Here is a 27323-nt window from a genome sequence, read left to right as displayed (position 1 = left end):
CTATCAACCTCAATCCCTTTACTAGAAATTTTATGGCCTAATACAATCCCTTCACGAACCATGAAGTGACATTTTCCCGATTAAGTACAAGGTTCATTTCCTCTCATCTCATTAGAACTCGTTTTAAAATTTTAAGGCAAAATGGAAAGAATTACCGAATACCGAGAAGTTATCCATAAATACCTCCATAATGTCTTCTACGAGTTCATCAAAAATAGCCAACATGCATCGCTGAAAAGTAGCAGGAGCATTACATAATCCAAAAGGCATTCTTCGATAAGCAAACGTACCACATGGACATGTAAATGTCATTTTTTCTTGGTCCTCGAGAGCTATTGGGATTTGAAAGTAGCCAGAGAGTCCATCTAGGAAACAATAATACATATGCCCAGATAATCTTTCCAACATTTGATCAATGAATGGCAAAGGAAAGTGATCTTTTCTTGTGGCATCGTTCAACTTCCTATAGTCAATGCAAACTCTCCATCCTGTGACTGTTCTTGCTGGGATCAACTCATTCTTCTTATTAGCCACAACAGTCATGCCTCCTTTCTTAGGAGCAACTAGCACAGGACTCACCTAAGAACTATTAGAAATACGATAAATAAATCCAGTATCTAGAAGTTTAATTACCTCAGCCTTAATGACTTCTTTCATGTTAGGATTCAGTCGTCTTTGAGCTTGCACACATGGTTTGTATTTATCCTCCATTAAAATTTTATGGGTGTTAAAAGAAGAACTGATTCCTCTAATGTCAGAAATCATCCAAGCTATGGCTCTTTTATGCTCCTTCAATACTTGAAGTAACTCATCTTTCTCATTTGGCTGCAAATCTGAAGTAATAATCACTGGTAATGTAGAATTATTTCTAATAAACGCATATTCTAAGTGATTTGGTAATTGCTTTAGTTCTAATTTAGGAGGTTCTTCAATAGAGGGTTTTAATTTTAATTCATCGTTTACCTCAATACCCTCATAAATCTTCTATCTCAGTGAAGACTCATTAGAACCTAAATCAACTTTTGTCTTACCTATCACAACAAAATTTGAAGAAATTTACCGAATTGTGCATCTATGCAGTCTTTCTTCAACTTTACTGGATACAAGATTGGTGGTTTATATTCCTTAAGTACCGATTTTTCACTTACTTCAGGTTTTACCTTCTCATCCTTTTTCTTATTGGATTCCTGTTGCAGCTTCTTTTCATGTTTAGTTAACACTTCTCACTCCTTAGGGTAACTGCTTTCACATGCTCTTTTGGGTTGGGTGATAAACCATAATTTATACATATTTTTACCCCATGTTTAACGCATTTTATGGATGATTTCCCATTAGAATTGGTGAATTCGATGCTCCTAATGCTTTAATTTCATGTTTTATACCTAGGAGAGCATAGGAAAGCGAAAGGAACGAGAAACAGGCCAAAAACAGAGAAAATGGGCCAAAGTACAAAATCAACACGGCCTGGACCTCCTTACACGGGTGGACCGCACGGCTGTGTCAATTTGGCAGGCTCGAGCACGGTCTGAAGTAATCGCACACAGACGTGTCACACGGGCGTGTCCCTGCCGAGCCCAAGTTGAGTCCAATTTAGAAAAGGCTAATTTTGAGGGCTCTTAGGCATTCCAAAGCCTATAAATACACCCTAGAGGAGGAAGAAAAGGGACACACAGAATAGGAGGCAAGGAATTACCCCAAGAAAGCCGATTGATCCATTTCAGAAGCCGGATTCATCATCAAGATTGAAGATGTCTCCTCAATTTCCCTTCAGGAGTTTTGGGTTTTCTTTATATTTTGCATTCTTTATTATTCTGAGATATTTTCTTATTTAGTTATGAACTAAAACCCCTAAATACCTAAGGGGAATGAAACCTAAGATGAATCTTGTTATTATTTTCTGAATCGTATGATAAATACTTAACTTGTTCTTAATTATGTGTTCTTAATTCTTGTTTTGATATCCCAGGATACTGATTCAAGATAAGATCTTATTCAGAGGAGGAATAGACCCTGTTTAAGAGTACATTTGTTATAATCAAGCAGAGTTGATTGCGCACCTAGACATAGGGTGACAAGATTTTGCCGAATTAGGGTGAAACTTAATAAGGGGATCCATAGATCGAGTTAATACAACCTTAGAGTGTTAACTAGAGAAAAGTCTCGGTTATTCAATCTAGGGATTAGACATTATTAGTCTTGAATAGGGATAATAACATAACTTAGGGATCTATACAGAACAAGTTAAATGAATAAATCATCCGATTCGGAGCCAGAATGACAAGTACAGTCTAGGTGGATTTTTCCTTAGGTATTGCCTTCATTCAATCGATTTTCCCAAAAGAAATTTTCCAATTCTATTCTCTGTGAGTTCTTAGTTTAGATAATTAGTTAGTTAAAACAAAAACCTCTTTATTCTTAGGCTAGATAATAAAAAGATAATCATTACTAGTACTTTTAGTTCCTTTGGGTTCGACAATCCGATCTTGCTAAAACTATACTACTGTTCGATAGGAACACTTGCTTACATCGCGATAATAGTCAGTTTCAAGAACGAGTAATTATAAATATGTAAAACCTATCACGAAATCACACGATCATTGGGTTCGGTGTTACTAGGCAAACTACCTTGTTGCCTTTTTGAAACTAATTTAGCAAGCTGCCCAATTTGATTTTCGAACCCATGAATTGACGTTTGCTGATTTTTCAATGCTATCTCGGTGTTTTGAAAATGAGTCTCTGACACCGTAATAAATTTTTCCAACATCTCTTCAAGCTCAGTTTCTGTTCCTGCCGATAAGGTTGTTGCTAAAAACCTGGAGGGGGTTGTTGTTTTTGATTTCCTTGACCTCTCCATGAAAAAGTCGGGTGGTTCCTCCAACCTGCATTGTAAGTATTACTGTAAAGATTATTTTGAGGTCTCAGATTATTACCCATATAATTTATTTTCTCATTCTTCATTATTTTGAGGTCTAGGATTATTACCCATATAATTTATTTGCTCATTCTCCATGCTAGGATCGTAGGGTAAATATTCTGAGTTGTTCATTCCACCTCCACTTGTGTTTCATTGCATCACCGAATGTACCTGGGTAGAAACAAATGAACCATCAATCTTTTTATTTAAGAGTTCTACATGGTTTGATAACATGGTGACCGCATTTATGTTAAAAACATCGACTACTTTTGTAGGCTTTGTCCTCATAACTTGCCACTAATAATTATTTAGTGACATCTCCTCTATGAACTCATAAGCCTCCTCAGGTGTTTTATTATTTATAGTACCTGTAACACTTGGGTTTGTGCAAGTGTACAGAGTGGTTATCAAGTAATAAGTAAGTGTCGAGTTATCGTCTCCACAGGGATTGTATTTGTGCTAAGTCAATTAATTTTTAAAATTATATTAACAATTTTATAAATAAAAACAATATAATTGAGAAGTGATGATTAAAATATATTAAACTAAATGCAATGATCCCTGATGTGATTTATCCTAACATGCAACTATATGAATGAAATAGATTTTAGCAGAATTTACACAATAAGCAACAATAATAACATAAATAAGTTAGGACAATTACTTTAATTAAACTCAAATTATCATTAACATGCTTATCAATATTCGGAAAAACATTCTACGGCAACTCGATCTTTCATGAGTTTGGAAACCACATTAGGTCCTTTCGGAATCCTTTACTTAGTAAATACGCATTTTACTGATCCTTATTTACTAAGGGATTCTTAGTATTCGCGCGCGGTAACAAGGATGTATTAGGTTTGAAACAGTTTAATCACACAAATCTAAAAACTATGCAGATAACAAAGCCTGGTTAGGGTTGTTATGTAACCTACAATTTAATTGAGTTAGGATCTAAATTGAGCATGCACATTTCAATTATGTGTCCATTAGCCGTCGTTTGGTTAGGACCGCTCAGCTAATTTAGGTGCATTTCAATCACATATGAACGAAATACAGACTTGATTTTAATTGAAAACATGATCGATTGAGGCACAAACATTATAAGCATGAATCAAATAAATATTATTCAATCAAAATAATTATCCTAGCGTAAATAAAATTAAGCTATCATTGTTGTAAACAAGAATAGTAAACACATAGCAAACATTCTTGAATTAAGTTAAAGAAAAGAAAGATTAAACCCAAATCAAAGTGGCTGTCACCCAAGACTCTGACTAACGAGGGCTCTTTCGTTCCTTCGCTTTGCTCCTTTGCTGATGGCTCTCTGAGGTGGCCGACCAAGGGCTCTTTAAGAGGCTAATTTGCTAAAAATCTTTATGCAAAGATGATGATAGGCATGAGGGCTAAGAGAGTTGAGAGAGGATAGAATGATGAAAGAGTGAGGGATGATTGAGGGATGAGGGATAATTAGAAAAGTGAGAAACGTGGTCTTATTTATAGGTGAGGCAAGGGAGCTAGTTTGCTAACTTGCAAATTCATCCAAGGGTGGCCGACCATGATTTGTGGAAATGTGGCTGATTTTTGCTTGATTTAAGTGCCACAACATCATCAGGATCAGGACTCGGTCAATTTCAAATCTTTAGGTAAATCTCTGATTTCTTCAACTCTTCAAGGACCTTGTGTAATTAAACCAAAATTTGATTTATGAACATCCACATGTAACCAAATTTTGGGCTGACTTGGTCCTCCATTTGGACGGTTTTGTAATCAACATAAAGCTCTCAGACCTGTCCCGTAATAGTAGATAATTTAAAGGACCAAAGAATGTAATTTAACCACTTTAATTAATCAATTTACTTAATTAATTGAAACCCAATTTATTAATGAAACATATTAAAATAAATTATTAAATATAACTTTTTATTTTATTATTTAATTTAATCATGCATGGCCCACTTTATAGCTTAAAAATATAATATGCTCAAATTAATATAAAAGAAGCCATTTTCTGCATGAAAACTATATAATAAAGTATAAAATCACATTTTAATAATTTCTATGTCTGAATTTCATATTTTCATATATTTCATTAATTTATTAAGCAATTACTTGGTTTTAACAACAAATTTAAGTAAAAAGGTGACAAATTATATAGAAAAATCCTATATATTTTTCAGTTTACACACCCCCAAACTTAAATCATTGCTCGTCCCAAGTAATGTTCATGCACACACAAGGTTTCGCTAAAGCAAAATTGCTAAAAGTGTAACTAGCATCAATCCTTGCCCCATAATCATGTATTAATAAATTCATGCTCATAGATCTTCTTGATTAACAAGTAAATCATACGCAAACATTTTGAAAATTTTATACTAAGTTTTAAGATATGCCAACATGAATCATAGTATGTATATATGTCGCAGCCATAGATAATATTCTTCATTCAGCATAATTTCTCCTCAATCAAGCAATACAATCATAAGGCTTATTTATGATCTTCATATGTTGAACTTAGAACTCCCTCTCCACTACTGTAGGCGACATAATCATCAAATCAATAGGTCTTTTATAAGGTTGTAATGGGGCTCAGTTAAATGTAGGGATTTTAAGAGATGAGACATTTCAGTTTCAAAATCTTAACCTTTAACTTTGTCTTGGATTTCTCGAAATTCAACCTTTTTCTTTACGTGATCCTTTGGAATACCCCCAAACTTATTTTGAACTCATGCTCATACATTTTTCTTTGTGGAAACTGAGCAAACTTTTCTTCACTCTTTTTTTAAGCATGAACACGTACATCCTTTGAAAATTTCCTCAAATGTCATTTACCAAGACAACTTTAGTTAAGATGGGTGCACAAAATTAGGATAACTTCAAAAGATGGAGATATGGCTTGTAATGTAGGTTCATTGCAATAAACAAGCCTTTTAAGCTCAAAATTATAGTTTCAAGGGTCTAATATCATAAGGTCGGCTTGAAAAGGCTCAAACGATCCAAAAAAAATAGTGCCTATATCATTTTAGACTTTTATGTCTCCTAGGATTTCGCCTCAAGAAAGTTACTAAGTCAATTCTAAAGATATAAACCTTAATGCATGTCTAATCTCAAAAGAAACTAAGTTTTCATGGCAAACATTACCTAAGACTAAGATCATACAATCATTCCATTCTTCATGATAACATGCAATCACTCAGATAAAATCATCATTCATGCTTGCATACAAGCTATCTCATTGATAACGAATTTCTCTAAACATTCATTTATTAAAACATACTCATGAAATAAATGATTGAAACATACTTGAAGATTTAAAAAAATTTGACCAATTATTTGCCTTACCCCCTTCAAAAGAAGCAATGTCCTCATTGTAAGAACAAAGTAATGAATGAAAACTAAACACCAGGAAGGATTAAAAAGAAAGAGAGGTGAGTCATTAAGACTGCTTAAATACCAAGTTTTTTCTCATAATCCAATCCTAGACATGTTCATTCCCATTACCACATCACTTAGGCTTTTTCTTTTAAAGAAGCATTTATTCATGCTTGCTATGTTTTATTTTGCAGAAATTAAATCCTAGTTACTAGAGAAACAAATTCCTAAAGACCTAAAATAAATAAATAAATAAACAATAATCCCCTATTTTATTTTTCTGACTCATTCCCTTTGACTTCTTTAGCTCCTTCTCCGCTTGTATAATCAGTATCTTCTGTCCATGTCTCAAAGATAGCATCTGGGAACTCAAGAACAAAAGTGTTATTGGTATTCTTAAATGTATTTTAAATCGAATCATCTCTAATTTTTGCATATTTCTAGTAAGTTTGTTGTTGATTGTGCATGAACTTGCACATATCCATCAACATTGACAACTCTGATTTCCTTGAAGTACTTGCAAAAGTTGGCATGGGAGTTGTATAATCAGGTTCAACACTTAGCTTGACTGGTTCTTCTTCTGGCTCAACCCTTGGTTCAGGGATTTCAGATAGTTCAACTGGTTTAGGGCTATTTGGTTCCTTATCAGATTTTTCTTTTTCAGTGGCTGTAACTGGTTCAGTTTCAGTTTCATTTGTTGACTCCTCAATATCTGGCTCAGTTGGTTCTTTTTCCTCACTTTGATTCAACTCATGCACATTCTCTACTAACCTTTCAAGATCATGACTTGTAATGCACCCTTGGACATATTGCCCCTTCAAATTCGCTTGTGTTTTAATACGGGCCCTTAAGCAAAGTGAAGTGATTAATGATGGGAAATAAGCACTTCCTGGTTTCTTTTTAGTACAGTCATAAATCTCCTTGAGAATAATTTTTCCAACATTAATGGACTTTTCTATCAACATGGCATATAAGAAGAGCATTCTTTCCATCGAGATGGTGGAACTATGTGAGATAAGCATAAAACTATAGCGAACAAAATAAAACCATACATTTGCTACTGGTTTTAGGTATACCCTTGGTAAGAATGGCTTCCATACTTTCTTATAATCTATTAGGATCAGGGATCTGTCACAACATCAAGTACTTGATGAAGAAAGTACTCATCTTCTTTAATATCAAGTAAGTTAAACAAATTATTGATGGACTAGAAGTAAGAGGTACCTTTTTCTTCCGAACGATGACCTCAGTAGCATCTTGTGTGGTCAAACTTGCATAGAACTCTCGAACTAGTTCATCATCGGGAAGCGAACGAGCATCACAAAATCGTTCCCACTTGTAGCATTGATTGTCTTTCTAATTGGCACAGAGACAACCATCAAATCATTACTCTTCAAGTTAAAACCTTTTTCCGGCATCATAGGTCAATGCTTGAAAATTGAATCAAATCTCTCTTTCACTTCTTCATTGATCACAATCGGGTTTTGAGGAGTAGTCTTCGACGATCTAGTTCTTTTGCGAGACATGGTATTTTCCCAAAAATTTTGCAAAGTTCTGCTTACAGGGGAAGAAGAGAAATTGACAAGTAGGTAGGATCTACTTCAGTTAACCTTGCAACAGCGAAGAGGTTGTAGTGGCAAAGACAGCATGCGGCAGTAATGGTAGTGTTCAGTGGCGCTAGCGGCTATGTGCAGCAGCGACATTGATGCTCCAGCGATCTCTTTGCGTCAATTTAGGATATTTCTGCAAAAAGGAAGGAGAACTAGGGTTTCTTTCGAGATTTGAGTTTGACGGCATAAGAGAAAAGTTTAAGGATTCTTGGGGTTTAAGGAAATAGCTTTGAGGGATATGAAAATTGGTAGAATGAAGAGGGGTTTATATAGGGAAAATTAGGGCAACATGTAGCAAAAACTTAGCTACATTAGGGTTACTTGGGCAGCAAGCAACGAAAGTGGCGGCAATAGGTGCAGAGTTTTCCCTCTTTTTGCTATCTTGGGCCTCATATTCAAACTTTATCTTACTAAAAAAATCTTATTAGTACTTAGGCCAAATTTGACCCCCTTTATTAACATAAAAATTTAAAATTTAAACAAAACAAATGAAACTAAAAAATTTTAAATCTTAATTAGAAAATTTCTTCTCAATAAATTACATTAAATTAATTCTCAGGAAAGGTTGGAGGGGTCACATTGGTCCCGCTTAAGTTCCAATCTCCTTAGACAGAATTAATTAAATGTACTAAATTAAGAAAATAAATCCTAATTATTTATTTATTTACAAAACAGTTTATGAAAAATAAAGGGTCTGTTAATTTGAACGAGGATTCAACTCGCTCAACGTCACCATCCCAATAATGTTTGAGACGTTGACCATTGACTTTAACGTACGTCCGTAATTGTCGTATAATTCAACAACTCTATAAGGATAAACTCGATAGATGGTATAAGGTCCTTTCCATCGGGATTTCAACTTCCCAGGAAATAACTTCAGCCTTGAATTAAACAACAAAACCTTCTGACCTTCTTTAAACTCGCGAGGTCGTATATGACTATCATGCCATCTTTTTTATCTTTCTTTATACATTTTGGCATTCTTATAAGAAAACAACCTCAGGTCTTCCAATTCATCCAATTGTAACATCCTTCTCTCACCGGCTTGCTTAAGATCAAAATTCAACTTCTTCAAAGCCTAGTGAGCTCTATTCTCCAACTCTGATGGCAAATGACATGCCTTCCCAAAAACCAGCCGATAAGGAGTCATTCCTAATTGTGTCTTAAATGCTATTTGATTGGCTCATAATGCATCATCGAGCCTTTGAGACCAATCTTTTTTGCTGGAACATACTACTTTTTCCAAGATACCTTTGATTTCACGGTTCACTCTTTCAACTTGCCCATCGGACTGGGGGTGTAAGCAGTAGCAATTTTCTGCTTCACATCATATTTGTCAAGCAAGCACTTAAGCCACTTGTTCACAAAATGAGAACCTTCATCACTAATAATAGCTCTTGGTGCTCCAAATCGTGTAAACACATGCTTTTGCAGGAATCACATGACTACCTTAGTATCATTTGTACGGTACGCTTTAGCCTCGACCCACTTGGATACATAGTCCACAGCAACTAAGATGTATTTGTTCCCATACGAAGAAGGAAACGAGCCTAAAAGGTCAATGCCCCATACATTAAATAATTCAATCTCCAAAATATTTATTAAGTGCATTTCATTCCTCCTTGATATGTTTCCGCTCCTTTGGCATCTATCACAGTTCTTCACATAGGCATAAGCATCTAAATAGTGTAGGCCAAAAGAATCCTGCTTGCAAAACCTTAGCCACAGTACGTGCACCACCAAAGTGTCCCCCACTTGGAGATGAATGGAAATGATATAAGATCTCAGCAATCTCACTTTCAGCTACACACTTTCGGATTATATTATCTGCATACTATTTAAACAAGAACGGGTCTTCCCAAAAATAATACCGATTATCATGACGGAATTTCTTCCTTTGTTGGTATGTCATTTCTTGACGAATTATTCCACACGCAAGATAATTGGAAAAATCATCAAACCAAGGTGTTTCATGAATTTGACTCACCTTAAATAATCCATATGGGGAATTCTTATTGATAGGCACATGTGATCGAGTTACCTCATCTTGCTCCAACCTTGATAGATAATCAGCTACTTGATTTTCAACACCTTTTCTGTCTTGGATCTCAAGGTCAAATTCTTGGAGTAAAAGTATCCAATGAATTAGCCTCGATTTTGCATCTTTCTTCGTGAGCAAGTATTTAATGGCCGCATGGTTAGTAAATACTGTAACTTTGGTACCTATAAGATATGAGCGAAATTTGTCAAAAGCAAAGACTATAGCAAATAGTTCCTTTTCAGTTACCGTATAATTGAGTTGGGCTCCCGTCAAGGTTCTACTTACATAGTAAATAGGGCGGAACACTTTATTTTTTTCTTTGACCCATCACAATTCCAACAGCATAATCACTTGCATCGCACATCAACTCAAAAGGTGTGCTCCAATCGGGTGTAATGATTATTGGGGCTAAGATTAACCCTTTTTTTAGCTCTTCAAAAGCTTCTAAACATGCTTTGTTAAAATCGAACATTGCATCTTTTCTAACAACAAACACAATGGTTTAGAAATTTTCAAAAAATCTTTAATAAACTTTTGGTAAAAATCGGCATGGCCTAAGAAACTTCTGACTCCTTTTACATTTACTGGGGCCAGTAATCTTTCAATTACGTCCACCTTTGCTTTGTCGACTTCAATTCCTTTCTTTGAAATTCTATGCCCTAAGAAAATCCCTTCCTTAACCATAAAATGACATTTCTCCCAGTTAAGGACAAGATTCGTCTCTTCGCATCTCTTCAGTTCCTTAGCCAAATTACTCAAACAAATATCATAAGTGTTACCAAAAACAGAAAAATCATCCATGAAATCCTCAAAAAAATTTTCAACCATCTCAGTGAATATTGCCATCAGGTATCGTTGAAATGTTGCAGGTGCATTACATAAACCAAAAGGCATTTGCCTAAAAGAAAACGTACTGTACGGACAAGTAAAAGTTGTTTTATGCTGGTCTTCCAGGGCTATAAATATTTGGTTATATCCCGAATAACTATCTAAAAAATAATAGAATTCATTACCTACCAGTTGATCTAAATTTGATCCATAAAAGGCAATAGAAAATTTAGCTTTCTATAGTCAACATAAATTCTCCAACTGCTAACAATTATCGTAGGAATTAACTCGTTACACTTATTCTCAACAATTGTAATTCCACCTTTCTTCGGCACATACTGTACCTGGACTTATCCACGAACTATCTGAAATAGGATAAATGATTCCTACATCTAGCCATTTGATCACTTCCTTTCTCACAACATCCTTCATAATTTTGTACATGCAAAATGAAGGGCTTATACCTCGAATATCAGATATGGTCCAACCAATTTCTTTCTTAAATTTCTTTAGAACAGCAATTAGTTGCTCCTCTTGATCTTTTGTCAGTTCTGCTGAAATAATCACAGGCAAAGTGGAACAGTCACCTAAATAAACATATTTCAAATGGAAAGGAAATACCTTTAGTTCGAGTGTAGGTGGTTCTTTGATTGAAAATTTACGTTGCACAAATTCTCTGACTTCTAACTCCTACGGTTCAAACCCTGTGGATTGAATAAAATTTCTCTGATTGGCTTCCACCAGAACCATGTTTTCTTCACTTTCTTCAACCTCCAAAGGGTCAAACCCTAAGGCTTTCTCTAATGGATCGTCTTCAAAATTTCTTTCCATAGAAATAAAGGTTTCTAACGCTTCCATAACTGAACACTCTTTTGTCAGATCGGGAAATTTCATCACTTTAAGAATGTTAAAAGTTACCTGGTCATCTTGAACTCGCTTGGTGAGTTCGCCTTTTTGCACATCAATTAACGTTCTTCCCATGGCAAGGAAAGGTCTCCCAAGGATAATTGGCACTTCCTTATCTACTTCAAAATCTAGAATAATGAAATCAGTAGGAAAAATAAATTTATTGACTCTTACCAAAACATCCTCGATCTTTTCTTCGGGGTATGCTAAAGATCAGTCCGCTAGTTAGAGCGTCACAGTTGTAGGTCTTACTTCTCCTATCCCTAGCATCTTGAAAATAGACTTGGCATCAAGTTGATACTTGCTCCTAAGTCACACAAAGCTTTACCATAGTAAGATTCACCAATGTTACAGGGTATCGTAAAGCTTCCTGGATCCTTCAATTTCTATGGTAGCTTGTTCTGCAGGAATGCACTGCACTTCTTTGTCAAGGCGACGGTCTTATACTCACTCAGTTATTTCTTCTTATATAGTATATTCTTCATAAACTTCACGTAATTCGGAATTTGTTCTAAAGCCTCCACCAATGGAATATTGATGTGTAATTGCTTCAAAACATCCAAAAACTTCTTGAATTACACCTCCTGTTTCTGCTTCTGTTGCTGTAATCTTTACGGATATGGAGGTAATGGAACTTTCGGTTGAACTGGACAACTCTTCTGAGTAGGTAAATCTGCATCCATAGAAGATGTTAAAGTATCTGAATTCACTAAGTTAAGATTTACCTTATTAGTCTTTACAGATTCTGATTCCTTTGGTGTAGGAATTTCAACAGCCGGTTGACTTTCCTCCTTTTCAACAGGATCGTCTTCGACATTAATCATTTGGGGTTCCAAAATTTTACCACTTCGAAATGCCATTTCCTTGAGCTATTTTTTACCCAAGTTTCTTGGATTCTCAGTATTGCTCGACAATGTTCCGTGCGGTCTATTACGAAGCTCCATAGCTAATTGGCCTATTTGGTATTCCAAATTTTTTAGTGTTGTTGCTTGGCTGTAGATCAAAGTGTCATTCTTTGTCATATACGCTTTCAAGAAGTTCTCCAAACTGTTTGATGCCTTAGCTTGAGATAGTTTGCAGCTTGCTCATTAAAACCTTGAGATTGGCTGGGTCTATGCTGTATAAAGTTGTTGTTTGGTCTATTTCCTTGGTTGCTCCAAGAAAAGTTGGGATGATTATGCCATGAAGGATTATAGAAGTTGGATTAGGGTCTTTGTCCACTCCTATTTTGATGTTGGTTCCCCACATAGTACACTGACTCGAGATTTAATGGGCAATTCTCGAAAGAATGACCTTCCTCACATTACACGCAGAAAACTACTTCAAACAGACTTGGTAGTTGAGCTGCAAAATTATTAGCACTATTAGCGGTAAAATGCTTTAACATAGAAGAAATAGACGATACTTGAGCTGATAACGAAGTGAGAGCATCAACTTTATGAACTTCGGCTACATGTCTTCCTGAAGCTGTTTGATTTGTTGGCCGTTGAGAGTTATTACTCGCAATCCTCTCGATGATCTCATAAGCCTCATTATAAGGCTTAGACAAAATTGTACCATTCGCAAAAGCATCTACCATCAATCTTGTATGTGCATTGAGACCTTTATAGAATGTCTCCAACTAGATACAATGAGGAATCCCATGATGAAGACACTTATGAAGTAACTCCTTGAATCGCTCCCAAGCCTCATACAAAGACTCATCATCTAATTGTTGGAAAGCTGTGATCTCGTTCCTCAACTTAGCATTCTTGCTTGGATGAAAATACTTAACCAAAAATCTCTCTGCTAATTCTTGCCATGTAGATATAGAACTTGGTGGCAATGAATTGAGCCATGCTCGTGCTCGATCTCGCAATGAGTATGGAAACAATTTCAACCTTAGTGCGTCTTTAGTCACACCGGCTATCTTGAATAAATCACTCACCTCCATAAACAATTGAAGGTGGAGATATGGATCTTTCGTGGGCATTCCACTAAATTGGCCCACCGTTTGTAGTATTTGAAACATCACTGGTTTCAATTCGAATTGGGTTGCCTCAATATCTAGCCTTCTAATTCCTAGATTTAACTCACTGAAAAGTGGCACAGCATATTGTCTGATGCATCGATCCCTAACATCAGCAATGAGGATGGATTTTGTACATGTTCAGCTTCATTACCTTGGTCTTGATTTTGATTTCCAAGGTCCATCTCGACTTGTCCTTGAGCTGTTTGTTCACGTCTTCTTTGTCTGAAAGTTTGCTCAATTTCAGGGTCTATTGGGAATAAATCGATAACCCGATCTATGCTCATAAACATCTGAAAAGAAAATCACAAAATAATAAAAAAATAAGTTAGTAATGTTAGAAATAACCAAATTGAAAATAAATAATTTCACAAAAAATGACTATGGAAACAGTTGACAATCTCTGACAACGGTGCCAAAAACTTGTAACGTTCGGGTTTGTGTAAGTGTACATAGTCGTTATCAAGTAATAAGTAAGTATCGAGTTATCGTCTCCACATATATTGTATTTGTGCTAAGTCAATTAATTTGTAAAATTATATTAACAATTTGATAATAAAACAACATAATTGAGAAGTGATGATTAAAATATATTAAACTAAATGCAATGATCCCTTATGTGATTTATCCTAACATGCAACTATATGAATGAAATAGATTTTAGCAGAATTAACACAATAAGCAACAATTATAACATAAATAAGCTAGGAAAGTTACTTTAATTAAACTCAAATTATTATCAACATGTTTATCAATATTCGGAAAAATATTCCACGGCAACTCGATCTTTCATGAGTTTGGAAACCACAATAGGTCCTTTCAGAATCCTTTACTTAGTAAATACGCATTTTACAAATCCTTATTTACTAAGGGTTTCTTAGTATTCACGCGAGGTAACAATGACGTGTTAGGTTTGAAACAGTTTAATCACAAAAATCTAAAAACTATGCAGATAACAGAGCCTGGTTAGGGTTGTTATGTAACCTACAATTTAATCGGGTTAGGATCTAAATTGAGCATGCACATTTCAATTATGTGTCCATTAGCCGTCGTTTGGTTAGGATCGCTCAACTAATTTAGGTGCATTTCAATCACGTATGAACGAAATACAGACTTGATTTTAATTGAAAGCATAATCGATTGAGGCACAAACATTATAAGCATGAATCAAATAAATATTATTCAATCAAACTAATTATCCTAGCTTAAATAAAATTAAGCTATCATTGTTGTAAACAAGAATAGTAAAAACATAGCAAACATTCTTGAATTAAGTTAAAGAAAAGAAAGATTAAACCCAAATCAAAGTGGCTGTCACCTAAGACTCTGACTGACGAGGGCTCCTTCGTTCATTTGCTTCGCTCATTTGCTGATGGCTCTTCAAGGTGGCCGACCAAGGGCTCTTTAAGAGGCTAAGATGATGATAGGCATGAGGGCTAAGAGAGTTGAGAGAGGAGAGAATGATGAATGAGTGAGGGATGATTAGAAAAGTGAGAAATTGGGTCTTATTTATAGATGAGACAAGGGAGCTAGTTTGCTAAAAATAGGAGTGTCCATCTTCTAGAATTTCATCCAATGGTGGCTGACCATGATTTGCTAAAATGTGGCTAATTTTTCCTTGATTTAAGTGCCACAACATCATCAGGATCAGGACTCGGTCAATTGCAAATCTCTGGGTAAATCTTTGATTTTTTCAACTCTTCAAGGATCTTGTGTAATTAAACCAAAATTTGATTTATGAACATCCACATGTAGCCAAATTTTGGGTTGACTTGGTCTTCCATTTGGATGGTTTTGTAAAGAACATAAAGCTCTCATACCTGTCCAGTAATAGTAGATAATTTAGAGGACCAAAAAATGTAATTTAACCATTTTAATTAATCAATTTACTTAATTAATTAAAACCCAATTTATTAATGAAACATATTAAAATAAATTATTAATATAACTTTATATTTTATTATTTAATTTAATCATGCATGACCCACTTTATATCTTGAAAATATAATATGCTCAAATTAATATAAAAGAAGCCATTTTGTGCATGAAAACTATAAAATAAATATAAAATCACATTTTAATAATTTCTATGTCCCAATTTCATATTTTCATATATTTCATTAATTTATTAAGTAATTACTTGGTTTTAACAACAAATTTAAGTAAAAAGGTGACGAATTATATAGGAAAAATCCTATTTTGGCACTTGTAGGATTGGCTTGACCGTGTGTATCTTTAAGATCGCCCGTTTTGTCTGATTTTTTCTATTTTTCGCTCCTTTTGCTCCCCTAAGCTCGCCTAAGTGTATAAACATGAAGTTAAAGGATTAGGAGCATCAAATTCACTAAATTATGTAATAAATCATCCAAAAACATGCCAAGCATGGGATTAAAACAAGTTACATTTATGATTTATTAGTCGTGTTTACTTATGATTCATTTTATTGTTGATAGTGTTGTTTTAAAAAAACCGTTTGCTTGTCGCTCTTCTTAAAAAAAAAACTCGATGTTAAACTAATGCAATAGAAAAACCATTTTTCAAGTCATTTTGGAAACTTAGTTGCCTTATCAATTTGCTTTTCAAAAACAGTTCCTTTGCAATGCAGCGGAAACTAGGGAACAATATCAAATTTTAATAAAGCCTGATATCATGCATTATCCGATTATTATGCTTGAGAAATCCATGCATGCAAAAATTGTAGAAAAAATGTTACTAAGCCACAGTCTATAAATAATTAAAAATTACAAACCAAAACCAATAAAGACTTAATAATACTTATTAAGAATAGTCCGAGGTCCAAGGAGATTATCCAAATGCTGAGTCCGATCCTACTTTCGAGGTTTACTTGAAAAGTTAAACACTATTGGGGGTGAGCTTATGAAAAGCTCAGTGTGAGTCAAACAATTATTTAAACAGACAAAAACATAAATATCAAATACAGTGAAACATATTAGTATTAACAGAAGAACACAGAACCATCATTGGAATTTCATATCATTACATAGCCATTATCAAATTGATGTCAAACGGTGTAGGAGCATGGGTCATAATTCATTCGAGTAACAATCATTAACTTCAATACCATTCAATACAACACAATATAATGCACAGCATAAATCAATAACATTCGAATATGTCATGAGCATGATGCAATGCAAAAAGTTCCTACCCATACCATCCACTTTCCACCACGAGTTCCCCAGAACCAGTCATCCGAACTCCTAAACAATATGGGCTTAAGCCCGTTGTGGTTAAAACCACCGATAACAATATGTAGAAAATTCTGCAAGTAAAAATGCAAACAAGCTGCCAGTAAAAATGCGATGAATCACCATTCCCCTCGGTACTCCATGTGCACTGCACTGACTACGAATAATACAGACTTAATATGCCACTGGTACTCCACGGAACTCCTCTGTCAACCACAAAATCCCAACCCAATGCATATGCAATATGTCACACAATCTCATACATAATTATATCTCAATACGTTTCACATTCATTTGAAATACTCAATATGTCCTCAATAATCACATACTTTCAGTAAATGGAAACAATGTTCCAATCTTTCAAATTTCCATTGTGTAAGTATCAATCAATATCATTCAGTTTCACATACTTTACGGATTTTCATTGTGTATTAATAGCACCATTTTCAGTACACAATATAACAAATATCTCATTTATTTAAATCATACATAAAATTAATATCTCAACACATTATATCATTCAATTAAACATTCTCATATCTCATAACTCAAATATGCAATTACAAACTCAATCAAGCATTCATACTATCAAACTAGCAATTTCCTTTAAGGCTCGAAACATACCTAGTTCGGCCACTCAAAAAAACAATAATTTGACTATTAAGCCAATCCCAGCAAGCTAATTTATCAAATAAAATATGATATTTAACATTTTCAAAAAAAATTATGAGTTTAAGATCCACACCTTATTTTTCGCTTCCTCGCAGCACACTAGCGAATCTTCCAATTTTCCTTAATAATTCCTTAAACGAACTTAAACCAAAATTCAGTATAAATTTAATCAATTTACCACTAAAACATCCCCCAAACTCTCAATTATGATTTCAAACCAATCATTGAAATTAAAACTATTTTATGAATCCAAACTAGTTAGATTCCTTACACTGTATCTATGGGAACTGTACGTACAATCGTTCTTCACCTTTACGGATGATTTGGGGTGTTTGGGTCAGAACCTAATTCAATAATATACTAGAAATTAGTAGCTAATTAATGACTAAATTCTTTCATTTAATCAATTCATAACCTTTACCCAACAGCTATGTGGAAATAACAATCTAGTTATCCTTAATTGCACTTACGCTTCACGATTTGTGGGATCCAATTGGCTAATTGATCAAGAAAATCTCTTCCTAATTAAAATTTGATTAAAGGCTGATTAGGAGGGTTCAAGAACACAATTTAATTTTGGAAAAATATGGTCAAGACCCAAGAAACAAAACAACCCCCTTTCATGCACAAAGGCACACGCACCACCATCCATGGTGGCCAAAATTGGGGCTAAATTTGGAAACGGTTTGAGATCTCATTAAAATCTAAAAAAAAACCTTTGAAATATTTTAAAATCCCCCAAATTCCAAATCTATAATTTTTTCAATTGACAAGATTAATCAAGAAATTGAAGAGAAAAGAGATCTTACCCAAGCTAGTTGAGAGAAACGACAATAACACTTTCTTGGCAATGTTCAAGATCAATCTTGGGTTGAAGATTTCAGATTTTGGGATGAACTAGATGACGATAAATGGAAGAAATAGAGTAAAGGAGATGGTGCACAATCTTGATGCAGAAAGAAGAAGCAAGAGAAGGTAAAATGGGAGGTGTAGGCGACGATAACAATGGGAGAACGAAAGAAAATTGAAGAGAAAAAAGGAGAGGAATAGGGTGAACAGCTAGGGTAGGGAAAAATTAAATTGAAGGCTGCAAAATACAATAAAAATTTGTATTTATACTTAGGGTTCAAAGGTATGGATGGCACACATACTAAAAAAACAAGGGATTTTGCAAAATTTAATCATTTTGCAAGAGAAAGGATTCAAACTTGGGACCTCATTTAATTTCCATGCTTTCTCATATTTATTTTCACCATTAGGCTTTTTCCTCATTCTTGAAATAATTTTTCATTTATTTTAAAAACAAGGCATGTCACATACTAGGGTTTAAGCTAAATTGTGCAAAATAATGAAAATAATGCAAAAGGAGGGATTTGAACTTGGGTTTCAAGGAACGTTTCACTAACACTTATCTAAAAAAGCAATACCTCTTTTATTTATTAAAAATGCATATTTCTTAAAAATGCATAGATAATCTAAAAAATAAAGGTATGACCACTCTTTCTCGATTCACAAACCCGATTATACTAACCTCCGATTTTTGGGATGTTACATGTAACCTCTCGAAAATTTGAATGTTTGACTGCTGATTTCTATTGTAGTTAAGTCTTTATTTTTGTGGCTATGTAATTTACTTATGTGTTTAAGGTTAGGGGTTCAAGTCTTTGCGTAAGTTAAGCGGCGATATGTTTTTGCTACTTTGCAGAATTAGTTTAATTGCTCTTTTAAAATTTAATTTTTCTTTTCTTTTTTTTTATTGTTCGTTTCTTATTTTTCTCCTTCTTCGTTCTTCTTTTCCTTCTCTTTTCTTTTTTTTCCTTCTTTTCCTTTTGGCTTACCTTTAAAATGTTTCGGTAGTGTAATCAAGTAATTACACATCTCATTATTGTCGACTGAAAGGTTAATTGCATAAGTTTTATTGTAGAACTTCTGTTAAACTTTTGTTCATTCATTTATGTTGAAGTGGGTTTTGACTTGGCTTGTTTAAATTCTCTATTAAATGATCACTTGGCTTCCTTTTTAGGCATATATATCGAAGGTAGCGATCCCCAACACGCTAATTTGAGTAATTGCCATTGATTCGTCGGTAAGTGTTAGTTTCATTTGAAGGTTTTGCGTCGAATCTTTTGACATAGTTGGTTTTGTGTTGAATTGCATGATTTTTTTCGATTAAGTTGTTTAATTGGTTATTGGGTGGTCATTTTAGGTCTCAGGAGTCTTCTGCGTTGTTTGTACTTCGAAACTATATTAGGCGTGTCGATGCCACATAGTTATATGCTAGGCTGTGTAACTCATTGTTTGTGAATTAGGGCCACACAGGACATAGGCGTGTGTTTAGGCCGTGTAACTCACTATTTTGGAATTAAAGTCACACAATCCAAAGACATGGGCGTGTCCAGGTCGTGTGAGAGGTATTTTGAGATTTGAGTCACACGAGCATGCGTTTGGCTGTGTACTAGACCGTGTAAGTCACAATTTTGAGCCATACGACTATATGCCAGGCCGTGCGTGACATTAAGAGGGCCATACAGGTGTGTGCTAGGTCATTTGGACCACACAGGCCAAGCATCCAGGTCATGTGAATCCACATGGGCGTGTGGGCCGAAATTTAGAATTTTCCCTAGGGTCGTAAACATTGTTCAAATCGAACGTATGCCTTCCATAGGGTTCATATGATTTGAATTAGGCTCTATAACTTGATATATGAGGATCTGAGGTTGATTAAGCTGTTATCAATGCTTACATCTGATGCGATAATTGCTAAAACATTATTTCTAATACGATAACTATTAAGTGATTATGATCTGTATATCTTTATATGAATTATGTCTGGATAATCATACATAAACTCTTGATATCTGACAACTTTGTATTTGCATTGGGATGGGAATATTGAGATAGAGGAGTTAGTGAGTTTAATTATCTATCGGTTCTGGTGCCTAAGCCACAAATATTTCTAATTTTGGCATTTTATTGCATACTAATTGGCAACTAGGCTGCAACTATTCTGAAATGTGACATATAATCACAACACTGTGTGTAGGGATGGATGGGTACTTACTTTAGAATTTGGTAAAGCCCAATAAACCTGGGGCTCAATTTGTCCTTGCGACCTAACCTCAGAACCTTCTTCTATGATGGGACCTTGAGAAACACGAAGTCCCACATAAATACTCAATCACATGCCTCTTCAAATATGCATAGTACTTTTATCTATCAGAAACTGCCTTCAGATGATCCCTAATCAGTCAAACCTTATCCTCATCTCGAAAACTAGCTTAGGACCCAAAACTCGACGTTCTCCCAACTCAGTCCAACACAAAAGAGTACGACACTTACGACCATACAGAGCCTTGTAAGGTGCCATCTGAATACTCGACTAGAAACTGTTATTGTAGGCGAACTCGACTAACAGCAGATAATCATCCCAACTACCTTGAAACTCGATAACAAAACTCAACATATCCTCCAGTATCTGAATCACCCTCTCAGATTGACCATGGGTCTGAGGATGGAACGCAGTACTGAAGTCCAATCTAGTATCCAGAGGTTCATATAACATTTTCCAAAATCGAGACGTGAAGCGAGGATCCCTATCAGAAATGATTGAGACCGGTACCTCATATAGTACCCCATATAGTCTCAGTATCTCAGAAATTTAGAGCTTCGCCAACTTCTGAAGTGAATATTCGGTCCTAACTGGAATGAAGTGCACAGACTTGGTGTAACACCCCGTACCCGAGACTGTTGTCGGAAGCGACCACGAGGTGCTAACAGACATAATTCATGTATGTTCACAGTCCATTTTAAAAATTTCCAGACAACTGGCTAACTGTGTCACTGTCACCTTAAAAATCATATCTTGAATTCCAAAACTCGAACATCAGTTTCATAATTTTTCCCTGAAACTAGACTCATATATCCATCCACAAATTTTTTTCTAGAATTTTTAGTCAAGCCAATTAGTACAGTTTATTAGTTAAAATCTCCCCTGTTACGGGGTTCGACTACACTGACCTTCTTGTATTGCGACTTAGATAACTCCTTATACAGGGCTTCAATACTTATTCTGTTTGATTATAATGAAACTAGACTCAAAAAGGAATCTATACATATATTGCTTGACTTCTAATTATCTCTGGTTAATTTATAATGAATTTCCAAAGTCAGATCATGGGATCCAGAAATCGCTCTGGCCCTGTCCCACGAAAACTTAAATATCCCTTAAAAATACGACTCATATGACCATTTCGTTTCTTCCATATGGAAGTAGATCCATCAAGGTTCGATTAAATAATTTATTCACTATTTAATTCCATTCCTACTATTTTTAGTGATTTTTCAAATTCACACCACTGCTGCTGTCAGCATCTGTCTTTAAGGTAGACTTTACCTATTACATAGTTTCCATGATTCAACTAACCCTTTAGCATATATAGCACAAAGTATGATTGTGATTAACCATTCCAATGGCCAATCATTGCCAAGCACATCCACACCTCTCAATAACCATATACATACAAAACGATTATAACATTATGCTCAAAAATATATATAAGCCATTTTCGCATGCCTATCCAAATTTGTACAATACCGAAAGGTACATGACCAACATAAAAAAGGGTAGTCCTATACATGCCATTTCAAAGTTTAACCAAAAGTGTACCAAAAGGGGCTTTGATAGTGTGGACGACTTCGACTTCGACAATCCCGAGTCCGATAGCTGACGAACCAAAATCTATAAAACAGAGATTCAAAGAAACGGAGTAAGCATTTAATGCTTAGTAAGTTTTGAGCCATGAAATTAGACACAACTAAAGTGCAGCATTCATATGGCTAAATGGACAATTTCATATGCACAAATTCTCAATATCATACTTACTTCACACTACCAACCCTTATATTCATACACAAAAGATCAACTTAGCCAAAGGCCGGTAGCTCATTTATCGACTGAGCGAATACTATTTGTAAGGGATCAACTAATTCAATACATATACGAAACATACCTCATCACTGGGATTTTACGAGCGTATTAATTGAAACTATTACAGTAAGGTCGCTCATTCCCAAGCCAAGTACCTTCGGGATTTAACCGGGTATAGCTACTCTCTCGAATGCCTTCGGGACATAGCCCGAATATAGTAACTCGCACCAATGCCTTCGGGACTTAGCCCGGATATAGTAACTCGCACAAATGCCTTCGGGACTTAGCCCGGATATAGTAACTCGCACAAATGCCTTCGGGACTTAGCCTGGAACTAGTCACTAGCGCAAATGCCTTCGGGACTTAGCCCGGTTATCATCCAAATATTCATGCACATATCAATAAATCATGACACATCTATATTTCATTTTCATAATTAGAGTTCAAACACAAGTCACGTATTAAGCAATCCCATTTTCGGCTCACTAGCCACATACAAACAGCATGGTTTAGTTTGCTTTATGACACGATCTCTATGCACATACGGCTACCCGTCATACGTATAGACTAATTAACTCAACATATAATTCAAGTAGAATCATCATATCACCGTATATTTGTTATGCTCATACGTCATGACTTAATCAAATCGTAAACTAAGTCACGTTACTCGAAAACTTACCTCGGATGTTGTCGAACGATTTCGGCGGCTATTCGATCACTTTTTCCTTTCCCTTATCCAACTTTGGTCCTCTAAGCTCTTGAGCTAATTCAAACAAATTTAACTTATTAAAGTCTCATTATGCTAGCTTATGGCCGAATATGACAAGGAGTTTGATAGGTCATATGGCCACTTTTAGCTCAAATACAAAATGGTCATACGCATTTTTAATCACATTGAGTAATTTAATACAATTAATCTAACATTTCCTCATGTGCACCTTTATGACCGAAAACGCACATCATTAACCTAATATCAATTACTAAGCACTTTAGCAATTTCTCCTTGAGCCGATTATCCAAGTCAAGATAGATTCATCATCATGCTTACCTGTAACCGAACACATGCAACACCAATCCATCTATTCATTCATGCGTGCATCTTATTCAAGCATGTATATCTACAACCGAATTCATCATATAAATGACTATGAATTTACTCAAACAATCTCAATACCACACATGGTGCTCAAGCCCTTTTTCAATTTCAAAACTCGGCTAGTACAACTATATACACTAGTAAATCAAACACTAACAATTGCCCTTCACCTTACTACCATTTCTCATCCAAATAACGTGAACAACAACCATATTTCTCTTCTACTTCGTACCATGGCCGAATGCATCAAAACACCATACCATTTCAATTTTGGTCATGGTTAAACAAAGAACTTAATGTCTAACTCAAAAATGCTAAAAAGAAAATTCAAATGTCATCAATCCACCCTCACATGTATCCTTACAAAGCTTCACTTTTAGCATGCAAATGACATCAACACCAATCCACCTTAGCCGAATATCATCTCCATGACATAGCAAAGATTTGAACCATGGGCTAGGTAGAACTCAAGCTAACAACTAAAAGCATGCATGAATCTCATGGAACAACATCAACATACCTTAACCTAGATACAAGTATGGCCAAACCTCTTCCTAATCCTCTTCCAAGCCGAACATGAAGCAAGAGAGCCCCTTCCTTCTTCCTTCCTCCTTAGAACTTTCGGCCAAAAAAAATGTAAAAGGATGGACACTTTTTTTTCTTTGTTTTCATCATTTTCCCCTCAATTATTTTATTACCATGCTTCTTATTTTATTCATTCCTCCCATGAAACCCCAACATAACATGTTTATGACATGTTTTGCCCATCACACTTTGTCCACCCTATTTGTCATGGCCGGCCACTACTAATTAGGGGGGAAATTGACATGCAAGTCCACCCCTTTTATTACATGCACTAATAGATCCTTATGTTTTGACCTACCACATTTCAAAAGTGTCACACATAAGTCCTATTGACTAAATTCACATGCAATTTACTAAATCGAAGCTTAAAACTTTCACACATTCATATTCACATATTTTAGACAATAAATATCATATTCAAATAATTTGGTGACTCGGTTTAGCGGTCCCGAAACCGCTTTCCGACTAGGGTCACTTTAAGGCTGTCACAACTCTCCCCCACTTAAGAAATTTTCGTCCCCGAAAATCTTACCGGTAAATAGGTTTGGGTATCGCTCTTTCATAGAGTTCTCGGGTTCCCAAGTAGCTTCTTCCATCCCGTGTTTGAGCCATAACACTTTTACTAACTGAACCCTTTTGTTTCGCAACTCTTTCACTTCACGAGCTAGGATACGAATCGGTTTTTTTTCATAACTCATATCGGATTGAATTTCAACCTCTGATGGATTAATTAAGTGTGATGGATCAGATCTATAACGTCGAAGCATCGAAACATGAAAGACGTCGTGAATCTTTTCAAGTTCAGGGGGCAAAATCAATCTATACGCAACTGGACAATTCGTTCGGATACTTCATATGGCCCTATGAACCTCAGACTCAGTTTGCCCTTACGGCCAAATCTGAGTATCTTTTTCCAAGGTGAGACCTTAAGAAACACTTTGTCTCCCACCTGATACTCAATATCTCTTCGTTTTAAATCCGCATACGACTTCTGACGATCTGATGCTGCCTTCAGACTTTCACGAATTATTTTTACTTTCTGTTCAGCATCTTTAATCAAATCCACTCCGAAAATTTTACTTTCACCGAGCTCAGTCCAAAACAATGGCGTACGGCATTTATGCCCGTACAAAGCCTCGTAAGGTGCCATCTTAATACTTGATTAAAAACTATTGTTGTAAGCGAATTCAATCAAAGGTAAATACCGCTCCCATGAACCACTAAACTCGAGGATGCAACATCTCAACATATCCTCAAGTATCTGAATTATCCGCTCGGATTGAACATCGGTTTGTGGATGAAAAGCGGTGCTAAAATGAAGCTTGGTACCCAAAGCTTCTTGCAATTTCTTCCAAAATCGCGAGGTGAATCTCGGATCTCTATCCGACACAATAGAAATCGGTACCCCGTGTAATCTCACAATCTGAGAAACATACAATTCAGCTAGTTTATCCAATAAAAAATCCGTACGTACGGGGATAAAATGAGCCGACTTAGTCAGTCTATCAACAACAACCCAAATCACATCTTTCTTACTTATCGACAATGGCAACCCAGATACAAAATCTATCGTGACTCGATCCCATTTCCATTCAGGTATCATGATCGGCTGAAATAAACCCGTAGGCACTTGATGTTCCGCCTTCACTTGTTGACATATTAAACACTTCGAACCATAATCGGAAATGTCTCGTTTCATACCATGCCACCAAAAATGACGTCTCAGATCGTTGTACATTTTCGTACTCCTCGGGTGAATTGACATTCGGCTACAATGTGCTTCGTTCAGAATCATCGAAATGAGTTCTGAATTTCTTGGAACACACAACCGACTTCTGAACCTCAAACAATCGTCATCATCAATTTGAAACTCTGATTCCATATTCGGAACACATTCAGCCCGTTTTGCAACCAATTCATCATCGACTTTCTGAGCTTCACGAATTTGATGAATCAACAATGGTTTGGCCTTTAATTCCGCCACTAACACATTGTCGGATAGAACAGACAAGTGTACATTCATCGCTCGTAAAGCAAACAGTGATTTACGACTTAAGGCATCCGCAACCACATTAGCCTTTCCCGGGTGATAGTCAATGACAAGCTCATAATCTTTTAACAACTCGAGCCAACGTCTTTGTCGCAGATTTAAGTCTCTTTGGGTCATCAAATATTTGAGACTTTTGTGATCCAAAAATACATGGCACTTCTCACCGAATAAGTAATGTCGCCATATTTTCAAAGCGAATACGATGGCAGCTAATTCGAGATCATGGGTCGGATGGCTTTAATTGTCTCGACGCATAGGCCACAACTCGACCTTCTTGCATCAATACGCAACCCAACCCAAGTAGGGAGGCATCACTATAAATGACAAACTCTTTGCCTGATTCGGGCTGCACTAGAATTGGAGCTTCAGTCAAATAAGTTTTCAGTTGATCAAAACTTTTCTGACATTTTTCTGTCCATTCGAACTTAACATCTTTTTGAAGTAGCTTCGTCATTGGTGTGGCTATCATCGAGAAACCTTTTACAAACCGTCGGTAGTAACCGGCAAGTCCCAAAAAGCTCCGAACCTTAGTAATATTTCTCGGAGGCTTCCAGTTAAGTATGGCTGAAATTTTGCTCGGATCAACTCGAATACTCGATGCGGATACCACATGACCCAAGAAGCTAACCTCTCTTAACCAGAACTCACACTTACTGAACTTAGAATATAACTGCTTATCCCGTAAAATTCGCAACACTAATCTTAGGTGCTCAGCATGTTCGGTCTTATCTCTTGAATAGACCAAGATGTCATCAATGAACACAACTATGAACCGGTCCAAATACTGTCTGAAGATCTGATTCATCAAATCCATAAATACCGTAGGGGCATTAGTGAGCCCAAACGGCATCATTAAGAACTGATAGTGGCCGTATCTCGTTCTGAAAGCAGTTTTGGGTATATCCGAATCTCGAATTCGCAACTGATAATAACCCGATCTCAAATCTATCTTTGAAAACACCGAGGCTCCCTTCAGTTGATCAAACAAATCATCAATACGTGGTAACGGATATTTATTCTTTATCATCACTTTATTCAGCTGACGATAGTCAATGCACAACCTCATGGTTCCGTCCTTCTTTTTCACAAACAATACTGGTGC

At 35.7% G+C, this 27323-nt stretch overlaps 1 non-coding gene across 1 annotated transcript; it reads left to right on the top strand.

Moving 5' to 3' along the window:
- The first annotated feature begins 13308 nt into the window (after positions 1-13308).
- On the top strand, positions 13309-13415 carry LOC121203980 (small nucleolar RNA R71). Its single transcript, XR_005898908.1, has one exon. It is a non-coding gene; the product is annotated as a small nucleolar RNA R71 (small nucleolar RNA).
- Positions 13416-27323: the final 13908 nt, after the last annotated feature.

Source organism: Gossypium hirsutum, chromosome A07, assembly GCF_007990345.1.
Source record: "Gossypium hirsutum isolate 1008001.06 chromosome A07, Gossypium_hirsutum_v2.1, whole genome shotgun sequence".
Taxonomy (NCBI): domain Eukaryota; kingdom Viridiplantae; phylum Streptophyta; class Magnoliopsida; order Malvales; family Malvaceae; genus Gossypium; species Gossypium hirsutum.
Note: the sequence above shows the minus strand (reverse complement) of the source record. Positions and strands in the feature narration are given on the sequence as shown.